At 40.0% G+C, this 27963-nt stretch overlaps 1 long non-coding RNA gene and 1 pseudogene across 1 annotated transcript; one reads left to right on the top strand and one right to left on the bottom strand.

Moving 5' to 3' along the window:
- On the top strand, positions 1-26997 carry LOC121003918. The gene is made up of 3 exons (XR_005779625.1): positions 1-82; positions 3592-3593; positions 26908-26997. It is a non-coding gene; the product is annotated as an uncharacterized LOC121003918 (long non-coding RNA).
- Positions 75-14232, bottom strand: LOC121003917 (annotated as a pseudogene).
- Positions 26998-27963: the final 966 nt, after the last annotated feature.

The raw sequence follows: 27963 nt of genomic DNA, 5'->3' as shown, positions 1-27963 counted from the left end.
ATTTAAACAGCTTGTTAGTGGTCCCGACTGTTAGAGTGCCAATCTATATTTTATATTCTAAAAATAGGTCCTCATTTTTAAAGTCCCAGAAAACCCCTTAAACCATCACAGCGAGTTAAAGCATACTATCTGCTGCATCTGAACAGTAAGAGTGAAGCAGTCCGGAGTGGTAAATTTATGCCCTGACTTGGAACTTGAGGTCTAGAAGGGCTCATTATTGATGAATCGTCTGAACATTTGAAATGCTTGTAAAGGCTTGTCTGTTGGCACCATGTGACCGGCTCCCTGCAAATCAATGAAAAGCAAAAAAGTTTTAAATATATAATTTTGTATTGGCATAATATAAATTAAATAAAGAATATCTATCTATCGATCTATCTAACCAAGAGATTAAAGTAGTTGTCCAGGACTTTGAAAAAGTAGCCTTCAAATGTGATGAGCTCACCTGTTAAATACTGTACCTCACTGCTCCAGCGCTAATGTTCCAATGGTTCCTGACAGTCTTTGTTACAGTGATGACATCACATACAGCTATGTGACTGCTGCAGCCAATCACTGACTTCACTGATCTTGTGCCAAACATGCCACCATCACCGCTGAGGCCAGTGATTAAGGACCACCAAAACACGGTGCTGGAGCAGTGGGGGGTTTAACAGATGAGTTATGGTTATTTTCTGCTCTTTAAATCCTGGACAAGCCCTTTATCAAGTCAAGTTTACCAGAACTAGAAGAGACTGTAGGCAATACATTAAAGTGTGTAGAAGAGAGTTCCTGTCACTCTATTATGATGTTGTGGAGGTCTGTAAGAAACCACCATACTTTATATTGACAGTCCATTGATTTCTGTGGAAATTACAGGGTATATAATGTATTGCAGATGTAGTAGATAAAATACCAGTGTGAACTATGAATGAGATCTACAATAGTGAGACCTAAGATAAATAGGTAATATGGATTGGGTCATGGACTACTTGGCCTTTATTGCTTTTAATTAGTTTAATTGTTGAGAAGAAGGTGGTAGGGCAAGGACAAGTTGGAAAATTATTTCAAATCCAAGTAAAGAACAGAGTAAGAAAATATAGATTAGAATAAGGGGAAAAAAATCCACTCAGCCCTGTTATGTGATATTGACTGCAGTGAGACAAGTTTATACCTTTACAGTTAAGAAGGTCAGGTTGGCATATTGTTTGGCATAACCAGCAATCTGTAATTGATCTCCATCTTTGTACATCCAAGGTTGGTAGGATTTCTCTGACTACAGCAAATACAGATAAACATCCAGTACATATCAAAACATTACTGATCAGCAGAAGTACAGTTTTGATCTTACATAGTCACACAAGTCTACTTACCTTCTGAGCAAGCGAATGCACAAACCACTGAGCACCCAGAAAGTTACATGCCATGTCTACATCTCCACTGTACACCAGGATGCGGTACTTCTGCAGAGAAGGAGAAAACATTGAATAGACTTTATAGTTTGCATGTTTCGCCTGACAACAGTGGTGTATGCAAAAGATGGAGGAGACCAGAACGTGGAACTTCTGTAAGTGCCGGGATGGTGTGAGTTGGAGAGGATGGAAGTGGTGGCTGCGGAGAGGATGGTGATCCTTCTTCAGCTCCTCTCAGAGTGGTGCACAGTGAAGGGAGGGTCATATATTGAAATCTTTAGGATTTTATTCAGGAACAAATATACTTTTCACATGTAGGTGCATATATATGACGCTTATGCATTTGGGAAATGTAAACTGCCCTTACTCATAGTGAAAGCCCAGACAGGACATGTGTTGCCATCCAAAACAACTCCGTTTTTATATTCTATTGATCTCTATTAGGATGGATCTATATGGAATGCATTTAAAGTGTTCCATTTGGCTTTCCGTTACAGTAGTCCTGTTATTTTCGCTTTTAAGCATATAATAATGGAATGCTAAACGCGAATAGAAAGCTAAATGCGAGTATGAACTGCCCCTAAACAGCTACAACCACCATCAGAGACACTGCTGTTAGGTGAGGGACTATGGCTAAGACACCCATCACCCAGAATACTACTAGGCCAGTACTATGCCAGTGCTAAAATTGCAGTCACCCAACCTGCCTCCATATTCCTTACTGGTGCCAGACAATTGCAGTTGACATCAGCTGCTATTGAATGTATTTGAAGCTCTATGTTGTACTTAGTAAAAGAGACTTTTATATGTTTCATGCTGACCTCATTATTCAATAGTACATTTTTCACTGCACCGATCCCCAGGGAAAAACAGCTTAAGGGAGTACTTGGGGTTATTACTATTCTGTACTTTGGTTACTGCATTTCATATATTTTATATGCAATTCTGTGTAATGTTATATATGTCTCTTGTAATATGTCACCTTATCCAGCAGGAGGAGGTATTGTGTGGCAATGGCTGGCTATAAAAGGGCTTAACCACCCTGTTCCATCCCTCCTGGTAGAGTGGCCTTGTCCACCTTACTGCCAGGAGGGGGAAGTCTACAGTGAGTTCAGTCAGAGTGAGTTCGGTCCTGTCTTGATAGTAAAGAAAAGTTAGGAAGCAGCTCATAGAGCACCAAATCTTAAGAACTGAAGAAAAAACTCAAGTGAAGCTTTGGGATTTGAGACAACAGAGTAAACTGCAACATCACTTTTACAGTCACTGCTGTGAGGTGAGGAGTTACAGCTAAAGACACCCTCATCACCAAACAACCATTAGGCCAGCAACATCTAAAGTGCAGAACTGCAGCCATTCAACCTGCCACCTCAGCTCCTCAGCTAGTGTCAGAGAATAATTGCAGTAAAGCCAACTGGTTTCTTGAGCTCAGTTGCCAATTGGCCTACTCAGGATTGACAGATATCTCTGTATCACTTCGATAAGAAAGTGGTAAATACAACCTTTATTAAATGTAAAATATTACAATACATAGATAATTATTTAAGACAGCAGCCATAACAAAATAGAGGACACAAAACTCTGGAAGAAGCCAGCGTGTCTGGCGAAACGGCGTTGGGAGGCGGCGGCTGAGGAGCCAGCACACGGCGGGTATTTACTACTTTTATGTTTCTCCACATGTCACTTGTGCTTTTTCCTCATTCCTTGGTTTTGTCCAGGAGCTTATGCACCTTACTGACAGGTGAATGTGGATGCCTGCTCTGTTCATGCTGTTTGCAGTGTCCCTCATGTGCTGACCCCTCAGCCTCCTCCTTGGCTTTGTGTCTTCCATTTTGTTATGGCTGCTGTCTTAAATAATTATCTATGTATTGTAATATTTTACATTTAATAAAGGTTGTATTTACCACTTTCTTATCGAAGTGTGGCGTTGCTAATTTGTTTGTGGTTTAGTTTACATGTTGTTGCCCTCCTCGTAGTATTAAAATCATTGATCCGGTTATTATATTGGTGGCACAGATATCTCTGTATGAGTAGGACCACCTACTAGACTCCTAAGCCAAGAATGAGCAGTGTTCACATTACTAAATTACAAGTTATACTAAATATTTTCCCACAAAACTATATGAATCTGTTCAGTCCCTTCTACTTTATAACAAGCTGCCTGCATACAGGACTCTATTTTCAACATGAGGTTGTTACATAGTCGTCAGCTGACAGATGCACACATTAATGCTGCTGGCTGGAGGAAGACCTGATCAGCACAGGTCCTCCACAGCAAGAGGATCTCTGTAATCACGTTCTAGTCTAGGCAACAGATGAAGAGGGGCTCCCTTCTAAAAACTCAGAAATGCCTGAAAGGGTGTATGAAAATGGGTATTCTAGATTGGACAACCCCATTAAGTTGAAGATTACTAAGGAATTAGTTGCAGGACATTTCCAGAACTGATCCCACCTATTTCCTTACCTTCTCATCCAGGACCTGGAGGTATTGATTGTGTGCATCTTCCATCTCTCTTTGAAAGGTATAAAACACTTCTTCACTGTGAATTAATAGTAGGTAATATAATACAAGCACAAGGAAGGCAATTGTTCTTTTCTTCTGGACAAAGTATCCAAATATCATGGACATTTGTTTTAAATGGCAAAACCATAATGACCAATGAATTAATTCTTGCTTGGAACAGTTGCCATGGGGCCTTATAAGATTGTGATGGAGACCCACTCTGGCCCCAATCAGCAGTGAGTATATTCAAGAAATAGAAAGAAAAGGAGTATCATGGTCTTTGCTCATGGTCCTTTGAGTCTTTCCCTTCTTCCTAGGCTTTTTGGTGCACTACATTCCACCATATATTGCCACCTCACACAGAGACTAAACAGCTATTATTCTGCTGCTACTCTAGTAGTTACGCCCATGAGCAAGGGTTAAGTACAAAAGTATGTGCAATTTAAGAACTGGAATTTTTCCAATAGATGCATGCATTTTCTTTACAATGGAAATCCATAGTGAAAACTTCAAAACCAATGCCATGGATGGGGTATCCTGCTCATATTGCCAACCTCAGATTTCAGGTGGCTTTTTGTGTCCCAAAATGTAATATCACAGACCAAGCCAGTTTATGGACAGAAAGGAACGTTATCTCCTGATCCTGGGTTATCAACCCTAATACCACTGTCTAAAAAATGAAACAAGGACTCAAAAACCAGAGCGGACAGTCTCACTGTATGAATAGGAGGATATGTGCCATGTCATGCTCAAGCTCAGTGGTGGTGGTAAGGGGATCGTCTAACAGGTGCCCTAATTAATAGAATTAGGACATCTACTTCCAAATGGTGATTGGAGACATTTAAAGAGGTTGTCCAGGTTTAAATCAACCAGTAGGCTGCCACTGACAGATTTAGCAGGTGATAAATTTTTCCATATTGAAGCGCCATTAAAAATACTTACTTGCACATCTCCCAGCGGGGAAGTTGATCTGGGATGTGTAATGCTGACCGCACCTCTGGGTTGTTCAGGTAGGTAGTAATGTCTGAGCCATTCATACAGGGAACACCCAGTGATATTGTCTTGTTTAACTGAGACATTTCTCTCAATCTCTGTTGAATGTGAAAGAACATTTTTAATTGAAGCCGAGACATTAAATATAGTGAAAAATCCTTATTGATGTCACCTTCATAGATACCAAGTCCTACAGTATGTGCCTATTCAGTATTAGTATCTTGCCTTCATATTCTTACCTTACTGAATTGGGAATGACTCTCAACAGACATTATACCAGGAAGATAAGCTTTAATATGGTCTCCGTAGTCTCTGCAGAAAGAAAAGAAGTCTGTCCTATCATACTGCAGACCATCACTGAACATACCTATTTGACCCCAATGCACACCATTAAAATTTACCCTAACCAGATTGTATGTTTTCCTATTTACATCCTGTTTGTGGAGACCTTCTCAGCTTGGGTTGGGGCTCCTTTTACTAATGAAGGCCTCTTCCTTGGCCTGTGACATCACGTTCATCAGTCACATGGACTTTATGCAGCTCATTCTTATTCAAGTAAATGGGAAATGGGATTGAGCTGCAATACCAAGTACAGTGCATAGTGCTGTGGTTGGTTTTCTGTAATGAGTTCACAGTGCTCGTCCATGCATCATGAGCCCTTCAAACAGCTAATCAGCGTGGGTGCCAGGAGTCAGATCCCCACTGATTAGATATTGATGGCTTACCTTGAGGTAGTCCTTTAAGTATGACCCTGCCTGGGGTAATATACTGTAGCTATTTACAGGATATACAGCTATACAAGGTACATTATGTACACTGTACACTATATGGGACACCTACAACTACAGGAGCTTTTATGACAATCCATTCTAAATCCATCGGTATTATCTGAAGTTGATCCCCACTTTGCAGCTAAAACAGTTTCCACTCTTCATGGAAGGCTTTCTACAAGATTTTGGACTGTGTGTGAATTTTTTCCCAGTCATCCAGAAGATCACTTTTTGAGGTTAGATGCTAATTTTGCATGAGAGGTCCTGGCTCACAATCTACTTTAAAGTTCATACCAAAGCGTTGGTTAGGGTTGTGGTCACTCTGTGTCAAGGTCTTCCACACCAGCTGACCCAATAATGCCTATATATTGTATATATTTATCTAATTGGTCAATGTACCTGATCTCACCAGGTTCTCCCTCCAAACATGGCTGATAAATATTATAAATATTCAGCTTGTCGCTGTTTGCCTTAGAAAAGGCTTCATTCACCTAGAAAGAGAATTATAACCGTCATCATACTTACGATTAACTTACTCATCATACTTACGATTGCTAACATTGTGATGTCTCTTCATGGTATGCTTTACTGATGAGACATGTATGTGTAAGCCTGTCTGATACTAATAAGCAGTATTATATTCCCCATGTATTATATTTGTACATAGCTATCACTTACAGCCCGGTAGAATTCCTACCATTTACCATGTACTGTGTGACGTCAATGTTCATAGAATGATTGGTGGCACAAAGTAACCATCATACTTACCGCATTCGAGCATTGCTTATTTCTGTGATTAAAAAAATTGCAACTTCTCCTTTTACAGCAAGCAGCCTCTATTAGTGACCACCCGCTAAAATTGAAACAGAGAAGAAGAATGGTGGACTTAGAGACATTAGATATTATGTTTTCCTATGAATAGTTGTCAGTTTTTTTCCGCCATTTTCACAGCATCTCCAAAGAACCTAATGTGTATGGAAGATCCCATGCACACTGAGACTTTCCCATTTAATTTTTATTGTTTTTCACAGCAGGTTTAAGAGATTTAGAGGGGGATTTCTAAGATACAAATATTGATGAACTAACCTGAGGATAGGTCATCAATATCCCATCCGACACCTGGCATCCCCCTCCGATCAGCTGTCTCAGGTTTCCGCAGAGCTTGAAACAATACAGTGTACGGAGTGGAAGCAGAACTGAGATGCAGTACCCCGGCGTGGCCACTACACAGTGCACGGAGCTGTCTACTTCCAGCTCTGTTCTCTGAATAGTGTACGTTCCTACAACAGCCAAAAACAGCTGATTGGTGGGGGTGGGGGGTGGCAGACTCCCACTGATCTGATTTTAATGACCTATCCTGAGGATAGATGAATATTGGACTCCTGGAAAACCACATTACTCCAATGGAAATGAGGCGTTAAGTGCACTGAGGTTGGGCCCAGGCTAATCTATGTATCCTGAACCCAGAGAACCCTTTTCCAGGCTATGGACACTCTTGGGGGCATCTTTTTTTTATTACTGCATTATAGTTATTTTCACTGCATCTTCACTGCAGACTGTTGCCTCTCCTTCTCGGTGAATCGAGGTTAGGGAAGAAAAGGAGAGGGTTAATCCTGTACTCCTGTAGAAGGAGATATGGGATATACACGCAGGGCGCCAGAGGTGGAGACCAGAGTGGAGGAAAAAGTGTAGAATAAATAAGAAATAGTTTAGGGTCCAGAGGACACTGACCAGTAAGATGCTGGGACCGAAGCAGGTCAGCCTAGGTGATGAACTATAAGCAAAGGTGCAAAATAGTGGTAATGCAGTGAGGAGAGAAGAAAAAAATTACCAAGTGGCGCCTGACTGCTATTAAAATGAATGTATATATGTATATATGTATATATATGTATATATATAAGATCTACGTCAAGGTATAAGAGCTAAAAATAAGTAAATACCCCTTACCATTATAAAAATTGGGGGAAATTTTAGTGTTCGGTAACCATATGATAAAACCATATAACATCTGGTAAATAATATCAAATGGAGAACGTAAAAACGAATAAACGTATAAAAGGTGACATGCACCACACTCACTTCACCAGGGAGGGGTGTAGTGGGATAAACTCAAGACACCCAAAACAGCCACCTCCTTCGCCTGGCTCGCTTGTAGAGTACCTGGAAGATACGGCAGTCCACACTTTGAACTTCTGGTATATTCCTTTAATAAATAAGTCAGGTAGGCTCAACGCGTTTCGGGGAATAACAAACCCCTTCCTCAGGAGCAGAGAAGGTATTAGGCATATAGGCATAATATTTTCATATTCAGGTGGCGTAGCGGCGCAGCTACGTGGGCGTGCCGCGCGTCCGCTTGGGTATCGCCCCTGTGTTCGTACACCTCGTCCTCTACCCTCGGCGTCCTCTACCCCTCGGCGCACCAGAGCCGCACCAGAGCCGTGAGCAGCAGCGAGGCTAGTGACCTCTTCCAGGGGTATGGAGACCGGGCAGCTCGCCGCAGCAGTAGGATCGAAATGACCGAGGAATGACATATTTTCAGTTGTTTCACACTTGTTTGTTATGTATATAATTCCACATGTGTTAATTCATAGTTTTGATGGCCTCATAGTCATGAAAATAAAGAAAACTCTTTGAATGAGAAGGTGTGTCCAAACTATTGGTCTGTACTGTATATACATTCATTTTAATAGCAGTCAGGCGCCACTTGGTGATTTTTTTCTTCTCAGTGAAGCCAGTAAGAGAATCTCATGTATTTGAATCTAACAAGTAGGCATGTGGTTGAAGTTTGCATGCTCTCCCTGTAGTTGCGTTGCAGTGCCTCAGTATGTGGGGGTATCTGGAATTGTTTAGTAATGTTTTGTGATTCTTTGCTATGTCATGTGTACTCAGAATATCTGTTTGTGGTGTAGGTACAACCAGGGTTAATTATCCTGGCTCAGTCCTCGTAGGAGCTTAGGGTGTGGCCTGGCTCTACTCTTAGCTCTAGATTGGGGTTCTAGTTAGTTGTAGGGAGAACTTAAAAAGGGACAGGGAGCAGACCCTATGTGCTGAACTCCTCAGGCCTCCAGCTTCAAGAATCTGGAGACTAGCAGATCTCTGTGGGAGCCTCTACTTCTGCTACAGCAAGAGTGGAAGACAACAAGATTTGAGAATCTGCATGGTCAGGTGAGCAGACAGTCAGCAAAGTAACCTGCATAAAGCTTTCAAGAACCTGCTGATGTGGAGGGAAACAGTTTAAGACACCGTATACACCTCGGGACCAATATGGCAAGTCATATCTTTGGGCTTTCATGCCTCAGTGCGAATTGCAGACTTTATTGATAGAATACAGTCGCCATCCAGAGATTCTAGAGAGAGAATTTAGCAGGAGATACTGTAACCAGAGGGCCATTGCTTCCAACATTACTCATGCACAGAGATCTTGGAAAAGGATTTTCACTGTGTACAGACTGTTGTTGAATGTACTACAACTCCTATTTTGCATTCAGGTACTAAACCACACTTTAGCTATTGCGTTGCATTGCACAACTACACCTCCTGCCAGGCACCAATAAAACAACTAATATTAAGGGCGCCCCAAATTACCATCAGGCAAGAACCCCAGTGACTGGGAGTCCCCCAAGCGAAGAAAGGGTGTGCCCATGATTCACTTCACTAGCCAGAAACCACTGTGACACATCCTATATTCAGAGCCACTATCACTCTTCTGCTCCAGCATCTCAAGGACTCGCTACAATGTCACCGTCCAGCTTCTCCAATGTTAATCAATTGGAGCAAGAACAACAGCAGGATAAAGGCTCATATATAGAAAGGACGAGTGGCAACAGAGCTTGTGTTGGGAAGGGTGCTGTACTGAACAGGTGCCTACTTGTTACTTACCTTATATCGATTAGACCATGGTAATATGAAAAATATATTGAGGATTGGTGGTCCAATAGATAATCTGTAATCCCATTTCCTATAGCAAGGCCCTAAAATTGAAAGATACAAATATATTTATCATATTATCTGCTAGAACCTCCCTCTTATGCCCCACGATCTAAAACTTGTCTATGTTAGCCAGACATTGAAAGATTTTTCTGGGAGTTGGGTATATCCGAAGGATAGCGCATCAATATCAGATTGTCAGGGGTCTGACTCCCAGCACCCCCTCTGATCAGCTGTTTAAGAAGGCACTAGTCCATTATATAGCGCTGTGCTTGATATTGCAGCCCAGGCCCATACACTGAGATGCACCTAGGCCATGTGACCGATGCGTGACATCGCTAGCCTAGGAAAAAGGCTGCGGCCTCTTCAAACAGCTGAATGGACAAACCCTTCCAATATACAAAATAAGGATAAATTTTTATTCCATTAGATAAGGTGGCAGTATATATATATATATATATATATATATACACATGTATGTACATTATTTCTGATTCTAATCACCATAGCAGCTCACACAAGCCATTTTCTTATTTTTTTAGTACAGCTTTGGCTATCTCTGGCAGTCCTATAGATTACTCATGCTATACCTATCTGGCTCATTTTTTCTTATTCCCCTTGCATCATGTGATAATTTGTGCACAACCCCTGTTTTTTCTACGGGTTTGTATGAATGCTTTGATACACAATGTGTATAGGCTTCTTTCAAATCTTTGCAATTACAATAAAAACATGTTTAATGTGAAAAAGTCATTTTTGGTGCACCCCATTCAGAGAACCATAACTCAAATGGGGACTAGTATTTTTTGTAGATACAGTTTTGGGGTGCATATTAAGGAATACAGAAAAAAAGGCAAATTTGTCATCATCTTTAAAAAAAAATGTATGCGATGTGCCCTACTGTATAAACAATGCATTAATTCTACTGCTCATTATGTTTGCAGCGGTACCCTATATGTATTTTTTTTTATATTTTTTATATTTTTTAATAGTGAATATTTTTCAGGAAAATATTGGGTTTTTGTTTTTTACTAAACTTTCTTAAACTTTATTGATTTATTTATCTAAGTCTCACTAGAGGAACTAAAGCTGCGATCATTTAATTCCATCTATAATTATTTGCAAAACTTAGAATTCCAAAGCATTATATTTATACATGTAGTACTGATCTCTAGCATAGCCTAATAGACTGATGAAGTTGATGGGCAGAGAGGGAGCCTCTTCCCTTTGTCAAGTTCTATGTATGTCAGTTGTTTGTTATATCTTTAATATATTATTAACATTTTGTTACTATTTTTATCACTTAGCCTGTGAATGCTATTTATTCTCATATATTTGAATTATGTTAAAATACCCTCAAGTCACTTACGAATTGAAATTGACCCCCAAAATTGATGTTTTGGAAAGTATTTTGAAGATTTAAAAACTTTCTGATAAAGTAATAAACCTTCTAGCTATCCTAGCATCCTAAAAAAAAATATGTTTACAAAAATGATGTTAGTTTGCAGTAGATATTTTGTTACTGTATTTTAGGTGGTATGACTGAGAAATTCTAATTAAAAAATTGAATTTTTTTCCAACTTTATGTATTTTTTTTTGCAAATAAACGAACGTAGAAAAAAGTTACTGGACAAGTTCATTAGACATGCTGATATTAGGTATAAATCTGCTTTTAATAGTAAGTGATTTTTATAGTTGCCCAGGGATATTGCACCATATATAGCACTAAAAAAACAAGTTGTTTTCTTACCTTCAAGTTCATCTACTGTCCTCTTTCACTAACATGCAAAGCAGGGACATAAACCCCCCATAACTCTCCCTGTCAGATAAAGATCATTTTCAGAGAACTTGGGTACCGGTGAAAACAAATCCCTCAATGCCATGTAGTTATCCTGAGCAGTCTGGGAAAGACGAAGAGAAGAGCTATCATGTAGGCGCACACTTCCTCCTCACTGTATTGTCTGTATGGGCAGCACAGTAATGTGTGTCCTTTATGGCAGAAAAATGTAATTGAGCATTATCCAGTCTCCAGGAAGTGACCAGAGAGCTACAGGTACACTAAGCTGACACTTAGACCAAAGGCTCCTACCTCTTCATCACCTGTCATATAATTTTTGTCATCAGAATAGGAAAATCCAACTCCAGCAGGAGATTCCAGATACAGAACATTTGCAATCTAAAACATAACAGGGGGAAATGAAAGAACAAAATGTTTGTAGCAAGGTGGCTCAGTGGTTAGCATGCTGTCCTGGCACACTATGGTCCAGGATTAAAAGTCAACCAGATTGACATCTATATGAGGCATATCCCTTGTGTGTGTGGGGATGGGACTTCTCATATGCTCCCAACATGTATAGGTCCTTAGGACGTATATAACTGTATGGTTTTCCATATAGACCTCCAGAGGTAACCTGTTAGGCCTACAATCATTACATGGAAGATCAAGGTACAACCTTTCCTCGCTCCCTGCCATTTCATATTTTGCATTATGCTATACTGATGTTGTCTCCTGATCTTGGCAGTTTTCATGATCCCATCTTTTACTTAGCCCTTATGTTTAGTTCAATGTGATACTTCTGATTCTTCCTTGATTCTGACATCCAGCTCAGTTTTGTTCCTTGGCCAGGACCCTCTGGATTAACTGTGACTCTGCATTTAGATTATTCCTAGGTCTGACACCTCCTGCCTGCCTTACTGCTGAAGCCAGTCTTTGGCTGCAGTAAATCAGGTGACCAAGGTGGTAAAAAAAAGCTGGGGACCAGAAAATAGACAGGAGCAACATGGCAGGGAGCAGGCAAGTATAAATATTCGAATAGTGAATGTAGGCAGTGGACATCAAATAAAAGTTAGTTATTCCTGGAAGACCCCTTTAAGCTTGTAGTTCATCAAAATCTATTTAGGAATACAACATTAGCTTAACTTCTGGTTGCCATTGGATACAACTCATTAGTTGAACTTTTCCTTTGCGATTAATACAGAAAAATTAGGAACAAATTGGAGTTTTTCTCCCATTTTCTCTGTACTAGGGATCATGGAGAAGAATAACACATTAACAGATGAGCTGTGTCCTGTGGAAATCAACAGTTGAGAGAAAACAATGGGAGTATTTCTGTATAAAATACATTACTTGTAAAAAAAAAAAAAAATTTAAGAAGAAATTTAAAAAGTTCACCTAAAATCCATTCGCTCTAAAAGCATAAGCATTGGTAATACACAGCTTACATATGTTTTCACAATCATAGGAGATCATGCAATATAAAACATAAAATAAAAATACAATACTACCAACTATGAGAAAGTGCTGATCTTGAATGGTTAGTTTAATGTGTTACATAACAGACCATGAGAATGATCACCTTATTCCAGGAATGTGTGTTGTACATCAGGGTACTGCCGTCTGATTGAATCTATCATAAGGGTAAATAGGAACATGTTATATCCAAATTCTCAGAAGGAAAAATCATCAATAGCCAACTGATCTTCTAGACCCACCAGGAAAGGACCGTGCTCAGTTAACAAACCAGCAAGGCTGCTGCATCCAGGGCCTCCATTCAGCCACAAGACCAAAGGACAAGATCTGGGATCATCCTGACACTCCACAAACCTGCAGAGAGAAAGATGGTGAATGTACTGTATATAGAGAACAGGGTTGGAGGGGTGATGGTCACTAACAGCTCACCAATAATGGAAGTATTTTCCTTCTGATGCATTGAGAAATCCAGAAAACTGTCGAAATGAGGGTTCATTATTTAGACCGGGGAGACCGAAGATTTGATCTGCCTCTGGAGCAGCTTCTGCTGGAAGCAAACCCAGAAACAGGGCACAGAGCAATAGTGGAAGCATCTGTAATACATGGTCAAATAGAGAAAAACAATGGATGGGGAGGGATCAAATCACAACCAGGTGATGTCTTCTAATAGCCTCAAACATTCACCAAAACTCAACTTCATGAATCTACAAAATGTGCTCTATCTAGTATAGCTCAGCAGACAATCTAATGTCGATAAGTTGGCCGTACACATGAGAGAAATATCTGAAGACCATCTCAAGTGTATGAGATCCCTCCTGGGAAGGAGAAATCAGATGTTGTATGCTTTGTTTCCTTCTACCCACTGAAACAGCTGCAAATGTGCAATTGACTGACAGCAAATAATGTTTGTGGCTGGCCTAAAGGGGTTGTCTGGGCATTTTAATATTGATGACCTATCCTCAGGATAGGTCACCAATATTAAAAGACCGGACAACCCCTTTAAAGATGACCACTCACATTAGAACAGCATCATTTGAACCTGCCATCTAATGTATATGGGGTGTCCCGACTTTCCCCGATGATAGGTGTTGGGGGTAGAAGGGTAAGGCATGCTGGTTTTCAACATGCTAGATTATTTGCTCTTAAGAGAGATCAGTGGCCGACAGAGGTGTCTGGCAGAGGATTGTTCCCCTCTCCTAGTTGAGAGCACATACATGCTCTGCTGAACCCAGCATATGTGTAATGGGGGATCGGGTGGGTCGGGAGGAAGAGCCACCAGTCCACAGCTATCTAAGTTAACTATGGCCACCTGTAGAAATAGGATTATTAGCACAATGATTATAATCCTCACCATCTTGTGGTCCTGGTCTCAGCAGAGAGTGAGTTGAGAAGTAGTGCGCCTAAGAAGTAATCTTTTATAGACGACCACACATGACAGTACCCGTTATAAGTCTTATGCAGAAAAAACGCTAACGACTAATCTGTTATCAGATATCTATTATCAGATATCTATTTTAGGAATTACATTGAAACCGTTAACATGGCTTCATAAGAATTGTGGCCAATGTGTTATCTCTTCAAAGACACGTTATGATGTAACTGACTGATAAACTGGTATAACCTCTGATATAAAACAGAAGGAAATACAAAAAACTGTTCACTCTAAGGACACTGACCCAATGGGAGTTCTTAAACTTTAGCAAATAAAGTTTTGGTAAAATTTTAGTAAAAATTACAGCTGAAGCTTGTTAAATTTGAAAAATGTATATGAAGTAATGATTATACAGTATATAATTATATACCAGATATGAGATATTTCTGTTGCAAGTAGAAATAAATGACCCTCTGGCTGGCACTCACCTTTCAGGCTAGTTTCACACTTAACCAGGGAACTCCAGCAGGCATTGCTGGATACTACCGCCTTTCCGCCAGACCCCATTGACTGTAATAGGGTCCGGCAGAAATCTGGCCACTATCTGGCAAATCGCACATAAGGGATTATGATATTATTTGTATTTGCCTATAGAACACGGGGCTGATTTGGGATTGGATTTATTATTTTTACCGGTATTATAAATAAATTACATACTTCTCACTAAGGGTCCAATTTTTGCCAGAGTGTGGACGTGCTGGTGCTGGTTCATCTACTGTTATACAGTATATTATTCTATGATTTTCATAGACATTTTTAGCACTCATTTTTATTCATCCGCAGACGAAGTGAACCGCCTACAATTTTGACTTCAGAGGTCACGAAACCTGTGCAAATATGTAGTGCACTATAAAATTTTGCCTTTTTTACACCATAGAACTGGTGCAAATCTCTTGATAAATCCCAGGGCATTCTCAGGAGAAAACAATATGTCTTAGGGCCCATTCACACGACCGCATATTTGAGTACACATATGTTCGGCAATTTTGCAGAAGAGATGCGGACCCTTTCATTTCAACGGGGCTGTCCACATCTGTACTTCCATTCTGTGGCCCCGCAAAAAAGATAGAACATGTCCTATTTTTGTCTGCAATTGCAGACAAGAAAAGGCATTCTATCATAGTGCTGACCGTTCCGTAAAATGCGGAAAGCACACGGCCGGTATCCGTGTTTTGCAGATCCACAATTTGCAGACCACAAAGTACATTGAGCCCTTAGTCAGTCTGTTCTCACTTGGGCCAGCTACTTTTATGAGCAAAAGAGATTTCCCTGATGCCTCCTGCTTGCCTATTTGCTAACTCTGTTGTAGTATTGTTGGGGCTGCTGCTATTCAGCTGCCTTACTTACTGTATAAATCTGGGTCATCTCCTAGCTTTTCCTGCATAATTTTTTGGTGCAATTGCTGATTACCGTTTTTTTTTCCACTATCCCACCCATACCCATAAGGAGCTCCTTATCTAATTTTATGTTATCAGTTAAACAAGATGTAAAAGCTATAGTATGTCCACAGAGGAGCAAGGATGTTACAGAAAAGGAAGAACAAGCATTAAAATGGTTAAAAAATAATAAACAGTTGGTGATAAAGCTAGCCGACAAAGGCGGAAATATTGTAGTGATGTCAAAGGAGTACTAAAGGGTAGTGGACCTACGCCAGTTGGGGGACTCAGACACATATGCTAAATTGAAAAGTGACCCAAAAAATAAATATAAAGAAAAGTTGCGTACATTATTGCTACAAGGGGTGGAAAAAGGTGTCTCCCGAAAGCAGGTGGCAGAAAGACTTCTGCCTGAAAACCCTAGTAAACCAAACTGGTATTTCTTACCAAAGATTCATAAATCAATGGTCAATCCACCTGGTCGACCTATTGTATCCGGTTGTGGGTCTATAACTGAACCTTTGAGTTCCTTGACTGGTATTTGCATCCTATCCTCTGTTGTGTCCCCTCCTATTTAAGGGATAAGAAAATGTTGTTCCAGGATCTGGAGAAATTAGTCACAGATAGTGAGTGCAAATTTGCTTCAATAGATGTGTAAGTTTCTATTCACGAATCAGACATGAGGATGGTATAACAGCAGTCCAGAGACGTTTGCAGAGAACTGGTAAACATGATATATGTATGGATTTTTATTTGTGAAGCTTTGAGGTTTGTGTTAAAGCATAATGCTTTTTTTTGTAATACATGGTACCGCCAGGAAACTGGATCGGCAACTTCTCCATGTATGGTCCACTTCCTCTCTTTCTACTGCATAGCACATTATCTCTAAATTCACTGGTAAAATGCTTCTTGATGAGATGGATTATCAGCTCACTGAAAGATCAGGTTACAGCTGCAGTCCATAGAAGTCTATGGAGAGGGGAGGGAAAGAAGGATTGAGCAGACACATAGGCACACAAAGATGCTACTGGCTCTAGTAATTTTTTTTTTATCTCACTCCAGTGTTGGATTCACAACTACACTGCACAGTACTGCTGTTTAAAATCTTCCATGCTGCTTTTGGGTATGTGCGAGATAGAGATAGAAAAGATCTCCTCTTCTCTAATTGTGCTGTATATGGGAGACATCATAGCAGCTAGTTTGCACTTGTCCTATAGCTAAGCTCATGGACAATTAATTATGGAGTGAGCAGAGGAGAAAATTGGTGAAAAATGTGGGATACAAGTCATACAAAGGTCAGATATGTATGGTATTATTCCTAGCAGCCAAGAAGCTTTAAGAATAATACGAGACATCTTTTTATTACAAGAGAACCATTTATTGTCGTTGGTGACAAATGATTTAACAGATTTAAAACGCAGTCGACTATATTTAAAGGTTCTCCGGAACTTTAATATTGATGACCTGTCCAATTATCAAAAGATGAAACAATGGTTTATTCATGATTCCATAAAATACATTGGCTTTGAAATGCAAGATGCCAAACAACCGAAATCTGAACATGGCTTTACTCTAACATCACTTCATGTCATTAAAAAGTGAACATATATCATACATAAATATAGCAAGGTATTCACACTAGCACAATTATCATACCTTATGAGAATACGAGAGTTTGTTCTTATCATTTAACCCTAGTGCTTCCATCGCATTACATTTATTAATCTTGTTTGCTTCCCTCTGGAGTAGAATTCTTTGTCGTTCTCTTCTGGAAGTATTAACATTTTCTATGCCTGCAAACTTCAACACTCTAGGATCCCTGTTATGCACCTGACTGATATGCTCAATCAGGCGTGGGGAACCTTTGCCACTGTTTACCAAATTGAAATGTTCCCTAACTCTCTCAAAAAGGCACCCAATTGTGATTCCTATATAAAAGTGGCCACAAGGACAACATAGAACATACACTACAAATTTTTCTGCGACAACTGATGAAATGTCGCACTTTATGCTCTATAACTCTTATCATCCTGTCTGCATATTGTACTTCCAAAAGGAACAATTGCTGCTCCTTTTGGAATCGATGACATAAGACAGTCTTTTTTAATAGGGCTGTATTTAAAAGAAAACCATAACCTATTGTTTTCTATTTGTTTTCTTCTTTGCCCAAAAAGTAGATGTCTTTATTTTATTTTACTGGGCCTGTCTATTATTGCTTTATCCACTTCTTTGCAATTCCTGTATATTAAGTTCTTGAGCTTGATCTGCAAAAATCTGTATCTTGACTATTTAATATATGTAGTTTAATGAACTTGCCATATAGGACTGTTGATTTTACACGTGGGGGTAAGTTGTGTTATTGGGTGCCTATAGCCCTTAGTTATTACAGTACCATCGTTTTGCTGGACCTGCCTACTTCTGTTGGACCACCTTTTGCCAATTTGGACCTGCCTACAACATATGGACAATTTAGTTTTTTTTTTTCCAGGGCCACTTTAAGTTCCCAGTCCAACTCTTCCTATTTCAAGAACAGGGCCCCAATTGTTAATGGAGAGCAAGCCATACATGTGCAGCCGCCCCTGCGTTCATCACTATGTGACTTCTGAAAATAGCTGAGTTCTGGCTCAGTTATTTTCTGAAGTCCCACAGCAGTAAATGGAGAGGATGCAGTGCATGCTCAGCATGCTATTTATAATACAGTAGTACTAGTGCCATACCAAACCTATTACATAAATACAGCAACAGAACCAAACTCATTACATATATACAGCACCATAACCAAACTCATTACATATATACAGCACCAGAACCAAACTCATTACATATATACAGCACCATAACCAAACTCATTACATATATACAGCACTAGAACCAAACTCATTACATACATACACCACCAGTACCAAGATCATAAAATGAATACAGCATTGGAACCAAACTCATTACATACAGTGGATATAAAGAGTCTACACACCCCTGTTAAAATGTCAGGTTTCTGTGCTGTAAAAATGAGACAAAGATAAATCATTTCAGAACTTTTTCCACCTTTAGGCCCCCTGCACACGAACATGTGCTTCCCGTTGCTATATTGCGGACCGTATTTACGGATCCGCAATACACGGGTGACGTTCCGTGGGCATTCCGCATCCCGGATGTGGATTCCGCAAATCCGGAGACGCGGAATGGTGCGGAACGGAACCCTACAGAAGCACTACGGAGTGCTTCCGTGGGGTTTCGTCCCGTACTTCCGTTCCGCAAAAAGATAGAACATGTCCTATCTTTTTGCGGAACAGCCGGATCGCGGAACCATTAAAGTGAATGGGTCTGCAATCCTCTGCGGCTGCCCCACGGACTGTGTTCGTGCATTGCGGCCCGCATTTTGCAGGCCGCAGCACGACCACGGGGTGCACTCGTTCGTGTGCAGGGGGCCTTAATGTGACCTGAAAATTGTACCACTCAATTGAAAAAACAAGCTGAAATCTTTTAGGTTGCATAAGTGCGCACACCCTCTTAGAAATGGGGATGTAGCTGTGTTCAGAATTAAGCAATCACATTCAAAATCATGTTAAATAGGAGTCAGCGTGCACCTGCCATCATTTGAAGTGCCTCTGATTAACCCCAAATAAAGTTCAGCTGCTCTAGTTGGTCTTTCCTGAAATTTTCTCAGTCGCATCCCACAGCAAAAGCCATGGTCCACAGAGAGCTTCCAAAACATCATAGGGATCTCATGTTAAAAGTTATCAGTCAGGAGAAGTGTACAAAAGAATTTCCAAGGCATTTGATATACCATGGAACACAGTGAAGACAGTCATCATAAAGTGGAGAAAATATGGCACAACAGTACCAAGAACTGGACGTCCCTCCAAAATTGATGAAAAAATGAGAAGAAAACTGGTCTGGGAGGCTACCAAGAGGCCCACAGCAACATTAAAGGAGCTGCAGGAATATCTGGCAAGTACTGGCTGTGTGGTACATGTGACAACAATCTCCCGTATTCTTCATATGTCTGGGCTATAGGGTAGAGTGGCAAGACGAAAGCCTTTTCTTATAAAGAAAAACATCTAAGCCAGTCTACATTTTGCAAAAACACATCTGAAGTCTCCCAAAAGCATGTGGGAAAAGGTGTTATGGTCTGATGAAACCAAGGTTGAACTTTTTGGCCATAATTCCAAAAGATATGTTTGGCGCAAAAACAAAAACAAATCTGTGGGGTGATCTGAAGAGGGCTGTGCACAGGAGATGTCCTCACAATCTGACAGATTTGGAGTGTTTTTGCAAAGAAGAGTAGGCAAATCTTGCCAGGTCAAAATGTGCCATGCTGATAGACTCATACCCAAAAAGACTGAGTGCTGTAATACAATCAAAAGGTGCTTCAAGAAAGTATTAGTTTAAGGGTGTGCACACTTATGCAACCATATTATTTTATTTTTATATGTTTTCTTCCCTCTACCTAAAAGATTTCAGTTTGTTTTTCAATTGAGTTGTACAGTTCATAGGTCACATTAAAGGTGGAAAAAGTGCTGAAATTATTTATCTTTGTCTCATTTTTTAAAATCACAGAAACCTGACATTTTAACAGGGGTGTGTAGACTTTTTATATCCACTGTATATACAGCACCAGGACCAAACTGATTACATAAATATGCAATGACCAGGAATGGGTACGCTGACGCCACTTATGCAGTTGGTCAGGATATGGGTTGTTTAATGTTCTGTATTTGTCGTGACACCAATTGCAGCGTGCGCAGGGTACAATCACAGGGCCTTTAAAGGTGTTATAACTGACGTCTCAGGTTAGGAATGCCAGAGTGGTGTAATGTCTCTGGATGGTAGTGGTAATTGTGTCAACGGTGTCTCCTACCTGGGTACGGCTGGACTCCTGGCTCACTTGCAATAAAATGAGTGTAATGATAGGAGGAGTAATAGAGGGATTTTGCAGCATAAATTGAGATCAAGACCTTTAGGTAAAGTTCAAATTTGTCTTTACTTAGAGTAACTTTCATCCAAGCAAGGTACAGCTTTTTGTCTTAGGTCCCAGCAGTCTTTCAGCAATGGTTGGCAGGAATTTATCTTCTGCTCTATCAACCTGGAGCTTTCAGGAAAGGACGTCTGCTTTGTTAGCCCTAAACTGTGGCAGGAATTTGGCTTCTGCACTTTCTATCTTCTGCTGTATGGGGACTGACTAGCTTAGGAGGAATATGACTTCTCCTGGGTCTCTGGACTTTACTCACAGTTATCTTCTCAGGGAATGCTTTCTTCCTGGAACTGAAGGTTGTCTGCTGTTTCTGTCATCCAGCTGAGGCTGCAGGGCTCAGGCTGGGGATTGTGATCAATGTCTCAGCCGAGACAAGATCCTGGCTTGGTTTCCTATATCAGGGACTCCTGAACTCTTTCACACAGCCTTCCCCAACAAGGGTGGCTGGCACACTGACTCTAACTTCCTTCTCCACCTAAGCTGCAGGACTCTGCTCACAGAGGGGGAGCTAAGCTGGAATCAACCATTCCAGCTAAGAAAAACTAAACTGAACCTAAGTCCTTACCAAGCCTTTGCTGTCACCTGCCGGTGAACATGGAAATTGCAACAATATACATTTAAAATGGTTTATAATGCACAGTTGTGAAGACATAATGTAAAATCATGTTAAGGCTCTTAGGAGATTGTAGCGTGGTAGAAGAGTTTTGTAACACAACTCTGGGGTGTTACAAATACAGCACCAGTACCAAGATCATAACATGAATACAGCCCTAGAACTAAGTTCATTACATAAATACAGCACCGGAACCAAACTCATAACAAATACATCACCAAACTCATTACATAAATACAGCACCAGAACCAAGCCTGTAACATAAATACAGCACCAGAACTAAACTCATTACATACATACAGGACCAGAACCAGAATCATAACATGAATACAGCCCTAGAACCAAGCTCATTACATAAATATAGCACCGGAACCAAACTCATAACAAGTACAGCGCCAGAACCAAGCTCATAACATAAATACAGCAGCAGAACCAAGCTTGTAACATAAATACAGCACTAGAACCAAACTTATTACATACATACAGCACCAGAACCAAGATCATAAAATATATACAGGCCTAGAACCAAGCTCATTATATACATACAGCACCAGAACCAAGCTCATAATATAAATACAGCAGCAGAACCAAGCTTGTAACATAAATACAGCTCTAGAACCAAACTTATTACATACATACAGCACCAGAACTAGGCTCATAACATAAATACAGCAGCAGGACCAAGCTTGTAACATAAATGCAGCACTAGAACTAAACTCAGTACATACATACAGCACCAGAACCAAGATCATAACATGAACCAAGTTCATTACATAAATACTGCATCAGAACATAAATACAGCAGCAGAACCAAGCTTATAACATAAATACAGCAGCAGAACCAAGCTCATAAAATAAATACAGGCCTAGAACCAAGCTCATTACATAAATACAGCACCAGAACCAATCTTATCACATAAATACAGCACCAGAACCAAGCTCATTACATAAACACAGCACCAAAACCAAGCTCATTACAAAATACACCATCAGAATTAAACTCATTACATAAATACAGCACCAGAACCAAGATAATAAAATAAATACAGGCCTAGAACCAAGCTCATAACATAAATATATCACCAAGCTTATTGCATAAATACAGTACCAGACCCAAACTCATTACATAAATACAGCATCAGAACCAAACTGAGTACATAAATACAGTATTTGAACCAACCTAAGTACATACATGCCATGCCAAAACCAATTCCATTACATAATTATAGCACCTGAACCAAGTTCATTGTGCCCCTGGTATGTGCCCCCATGCTATATGCCTCCAAATTCTTTGCCTCTACGCTTTGTCACCATACTCTGTGCCCCAGGCTCTTTGCTCCAGTATACAACGCACACACTGTAATACTTATTTTTTCCAGGTCCGACAATGTCCTTGATACAGTGACTCAAGCTCTGTGTCTTATGCTCTGTTCCCCTATACTGTGTCACATGCTCTATGCCCTGTTATAGTATGTTATATGTTCTGTGCCCCCTGCCCCGTGACACCATGCTTTTTGCCTCCTGCTGTGTGCCCCCTTGCTCTGTGTCCCCGTGTTCTGTGCCCCTGCTATGCCTTCATGCTCTTTGCCCCAGTATGAAGTATACACACTATAATACTCTCACCCCCTTGAGCTGAGATGATTAATATAGTAGTTTCTAGAAAAATTATTCAATAATCTTATTATTTATTTAAATCCTGCTCATTCTGGGTTCTATACAACTATATAGGAATCTGCTTAGGCCCTTATAGCAACATAGTATATAAGGCGAAGAAAGACATTTGTCCATCCCGTTTGGCCTGTATCTCTGCAAGTTGACCCATACAGGACAAGTGCCTGCATACAGGACTTCATTTTTAACATGAAAACAGATGGTTACCTCAGTGTCAGCTGGCAGAGAAATGAGGTACAGGATATTTTCAGGATATTTCCAGAACATGTATTTCCTTACCTTCTCATTAAGGAGCTGAAGGTATTGCCTCACGTGCATCTTCCATCTTTTAAAGTTCAGAACACTTCCTCCCTGTGGATCAATATAAGTGGAGATATAACATGAGATGGCCAATAGTTCTTCTGACAACTTATCCAAATAGTCATGAAAACCAACTTTTGCCTTCAAATGGAAAATCATGTCGCTCAATGAAGATTAAATATAGCTACCGTGATCCTTTGCCACCCTAAATAGGTGAGGAGATAATGAGTAATCATGAGGTCCCTGAAACTTATAGTAACGGCAACTTAGCAATGACCATCAACAGCAGTCAGTATGTTTAAAAAATAGCAAGATAATGATTATCATGGCCTTTGCTCTGTCCTATAAGTCTTTCCCTTTCCAACATAGGGGCTTTTGGTGCATTATGTTTCCACCTAAAGGATGAGCGAATCGAAGTTGATGATGTGGGATTTCGATCTGAATTTCAGGGAACAAGATAGATATTGCACCGAATCCGCAATTTCCTATGCTTACCTGTCCCGATCACATTTTTTCCGAAAATGGCTGCTTCACATGTGAGGACATGGAGCAAGGAACTCTGGGAACGCGGGATCACCCAGAATGCCATGCATGCAGCCAGTCAGGAGCCAGCCAGCCCTGTGATGTCACAGCCTATAAATAGCCTCATCCATCTTGGATTCTGCATTTCCAGTGTACTTAGTGCAGGGAGAGATGTCAGCAGGTGCTAGGGACAATGCTAGGAAAAACTTAATTGTGCTAAAAAAAAACGATTCACAAGTTCAGTGAAAGATTATTCAAGGTGTAGGAAAGAAAGGGAGGAATCATTCCACAGCATTATGTAGAACAGGTTCAGTAAGGGAGGTTACAGCCTGGTAATAGGAACAACCTATTACACCATGCTGCACTGACTGTGGACCCAAATTGCCATTATACAGCTCTGTAATCCCAGCAAACCATTCTTGTTATTGGGGTGCAAGTGCTGTTTGATACAGCCATAAACAGGTTTATTACAAGGAAATATTTCTATGTCTTATTTGGCCTGGTGTGGTGCAGTTATATGGTCTAAAGCCTTTTGTGTCGTGCATAAGTGGAAAAAATAAAGCCAATTTGCCGTTCAGCGGTGCAGTCTATATGTTCTAAAGCCTTTTGTGTCGTGTAAAAGTGGAAAAAAATAAGGTCCTATTTGCCCGTTCAGCGGTGCAGGTATATGTTCTAAGCCTTTTGTGTTTTGTATAAGTGGAAAAAAATAAGGGCCTATTTGCCGTTCAGCTGTGCAGTTATATGTTCTAAAGCCTTTTGTGGAGTGTATAAGAAGAAAAAAGAAAAATATATTTGCTGTTCAGGGGTGCAGTTATACGTTCTAAAGCCTTTTGTGGAGTGTATAAGAGAAAAAAAGAAATAAATATATTTTCCGTTCAGGGTGCAGTTATGTATTAAAGCCTTTTTGTGTCGATGTATAAGTGGGAAAAAAGGGCCTATTTGCCGTTCAGTGGTGCTTTATGTCTATAGCCCTTTTGTGGAGTGTATAAGTGGAAAAAAGAAAAATATATTTGCTGTTCAGTGGGTGCGTTAATGTTCTAAAGCCTTTTTGTGGCGTGTATAAGTGGAAAATATATATATATTTGCCGTTCAGGGTGCAGTTATGTTCTAAAGCCTTTTGTGTCGTGTATAAGTGGGGGGAAAAACAGGGCCTATTTGCCATTCAGTGGTGCAGTTATATGTTCTAAAACCCTTTTGTGGAGTGTATAAGTGGAAAAAAAGGAAAAATATATTTGCCGTTCAGCAGTGCAGTTATATGTTCTAAAGCTTTTGTGGAGTGCATAAGTGGAAAAAAATAAAAATATATTTGCCGTTCAGTGGTGCAGTGCCACCCTCCTTTAGCCATTAATTTTAATATGTCCAATACAAGTATTTATTAAAGCAACCAATCAGAAACATGATGGTATGAAAAATGATACGTATACACACACAGGCATTACTAATATAATCTGGAAAATTCCATTAATATATTATCATATTCTGCATGCATTACCCTATTTGCGGTGTTTGTCTAACTTCCTTTAAGAGTCAAATGACTATATTCTCAATCATAGATTTTAGGCATAAAACTCATAAAAAATAGAGATTATTTTGACAATTAGGTACAATTAGCACCATTCATTTTCATTAACCCCTAAATTTCTTTCACAGAAAGGAGTGGTAGTAGCAATAACAGTGGTAGTAGTTTCCTCATCCTGATGCTCCCTGGGTTGTGCAGCAATATACACTGCTCATTTATGGCCACTGCTGTAGTGCAGATATAAGGTGGCTAGGAAGGGGGCTATAGCGTATGACTACCTATGCAGGCTCCCACAGACTCAACCACCAGAAAACTGACCAGTTGTCTTTGTTAGAGTCTTGTATCAATGACAAAAATTCTAATGAAAAAATCCCTTCAAATAAAATATCATCTGGTAGTCCATCTGATACATACCAATAAGACTTTGTATTTGCACACTTTGGCTCCTGCACTGAAAAATTACACATGGGCAAAAGTGGAACCCAATACTGCTCCTAGTTAGATCTCTGGCACCATGTATGGTATAATTGTCATCCTTTAAAAAGGCATTGTCATTTCAACAAACTTTGCATATATCAACAGCACAAGTGATTACCAGAAATGTTGTAATATATCTTATTCGAGAATAATATCTTTTTCCATTTATAATCCACTTCTTGCCTTTCTTTCTATATCCTGCACTGGTCATGACTCTTAATTTACTGGTAAAAATCCATTTTGAGGGATTAGATGGATTATTAGTTCACTAATAGATCAGGGGACAGCTGCTGCCCACAAAAAATCAATGAGAGGAAAAGACAGAATGCGCTTCTGGAGAGAGAAGAAGCATAGACACAACATAATGGTGCTGAAGGCTCTAGTGACTTTTCTATATCACCCCAGAGCTGGATCACAACTACACTACACACTACTGCTGTTCTAAGCCATCCATGCTGTTTCTGAAGTATGTGAGAGATAGAGATAGATAAGAGGGATCTTCTGTATGAGTACTGTGTGTGGGAGACATTATAGCAGCTAGTCTCAACCTGTCCTGTAACTGAGTTTGGGGGAAAACTGACAATACGGGGTTCTCAGAGGGCAAATGGTGAACATGCAAGGCACAAGTTATATAATGGTCAAATAAGGTATTATTCCTCATGTACTCACACATAACAGCTTATTCTGAAAAGTTAACTGGAACGACCGGTTGCTTTAGGAGTATACTTTGAGACATTTTTTTTTTTACAAGATAACTATTTATTGTTGCTTGGCGGCAGGTGATTTACCAATCTAAAAAACCAATGATAATATTTAAAGATGTTTTCTGGAACTTCAATACCAATGACCTACTATACACTTAGGATAGTTCATTAATATCAGACTAGAGGGGGTCCAACTCCTGACACCCCTGCATTTTTTGTTCATAACTGTGATGTCAGTACCGGGCACCAGAACAGTAAAGCTCTGTAAACTGTTGTAGTGGGTGTGCCTAGTTACTGTAATGCTGCTTCTATTTAAGTTATTAGGAGTATCACTGCAGTAACCAAAAACAACCGCTATATAGTGTATTGAGTTACACTATTGCAGTGCTGCAGTTAGTAAAACAGCTGATCAGTGGAGGTGACAGGAGTTGGACCCTTGCCAATCTGGTATTGATGCCTATTCTAAGGATAGGTCCTCAATTTAAAGTCCCAGAAAACCCCTTTAATCATCACAGCGAGTTAAAGCATACTATCTGCTACATCTGAACAGTAACAGTGAAGCAGTCCGGAGTGGTAAATTTATGCCCTGACATGGAACTTGAGGTCTAGAAGGCTAATTATTGATGAATCGTCTGAACATTTGAATGCTTGTAAGCTTGTCTGTTGGCACCATGTGACCGGCTCCTGCAAATCAATGAAAGCAAAAAAGTTTTAAATATATAATTTTGTATTGGCATAATATAAATGAAATAAAGAATATCTATCTATCGATCTATCTAGCCAAGAGATTAAAGTAGTTTGTCCTGGACTTTGAAAAAGTAGCCTTCAAATGTGATGAGCTCACCTGTTAAATACTGTACCTCACTGCTCCAGCGCTAATGTTTCCACTGGTTCCTGACAGTCTTTGTTACTTTTCCCCACAGTGAATGACATCACATACAGCTATGTGACTGCTGCAGCCAATCACTGACCTTCACTGATCTTGTGCCAAACATGCCACCATCAACGCTGAGGCCAGTGATTGAGGACCACCAAAACACGGTGCTGGAGCAGTGGGGGGTTTAACAGATGAGTTATGGTTATTTTCTGCTCTTTAAATCCTGGACAAGCCCTTTATCAAGTCAAGTTTACCAGAACTAGAAGAGACTGTAGGCAATACATTAAAGTGTGTAGAAGGAGAGTTCCTGTCACTCTATTATGATGTTGTGGAGGTCTGTAAGAAACCACCATACTTTATATTGACAGTCCATTGATTTCAGTGGAAATTACAGGGTATATAATGTATTGCAGATGTAGTAGATAAAATACCAGTGTGAACTATGAATGGGATCTACAATAGTGAGACCTAAGATAAATAGGTAATATGGATTGGTCATGGACTACTTGGCCTTTATTGACCTTTATTACTTTCAATTAGTTTAATTGTTGAGAAGAAGGTGTAGGGCAAGGACAAGTTGGAAAAGTATTTCAAATCCAAGTAAAGAACAGAGTGAGAATATATAGATTAGAATAAGGAAAATATTCACTCAGCCCTGTTATGTGA

The sequence above is a fragment of the Bufo bufo genome, chromosome 6, assembly GCF_905171765.1.
Source record: "Bufo bufo chromosome 6, aBufBuf1.1, whole genome shotgun sequence".
Lineage (NCBI taxonomy): Eukaryota > Metazoa > Chordata > Amphibia > Anura > Bufonidae > Bufo > Bufo bufo.
Note: the sequence above shows the minus strand (reverse complement) of the source record. Positions and strands in the feature narration are given on the sequence as shown.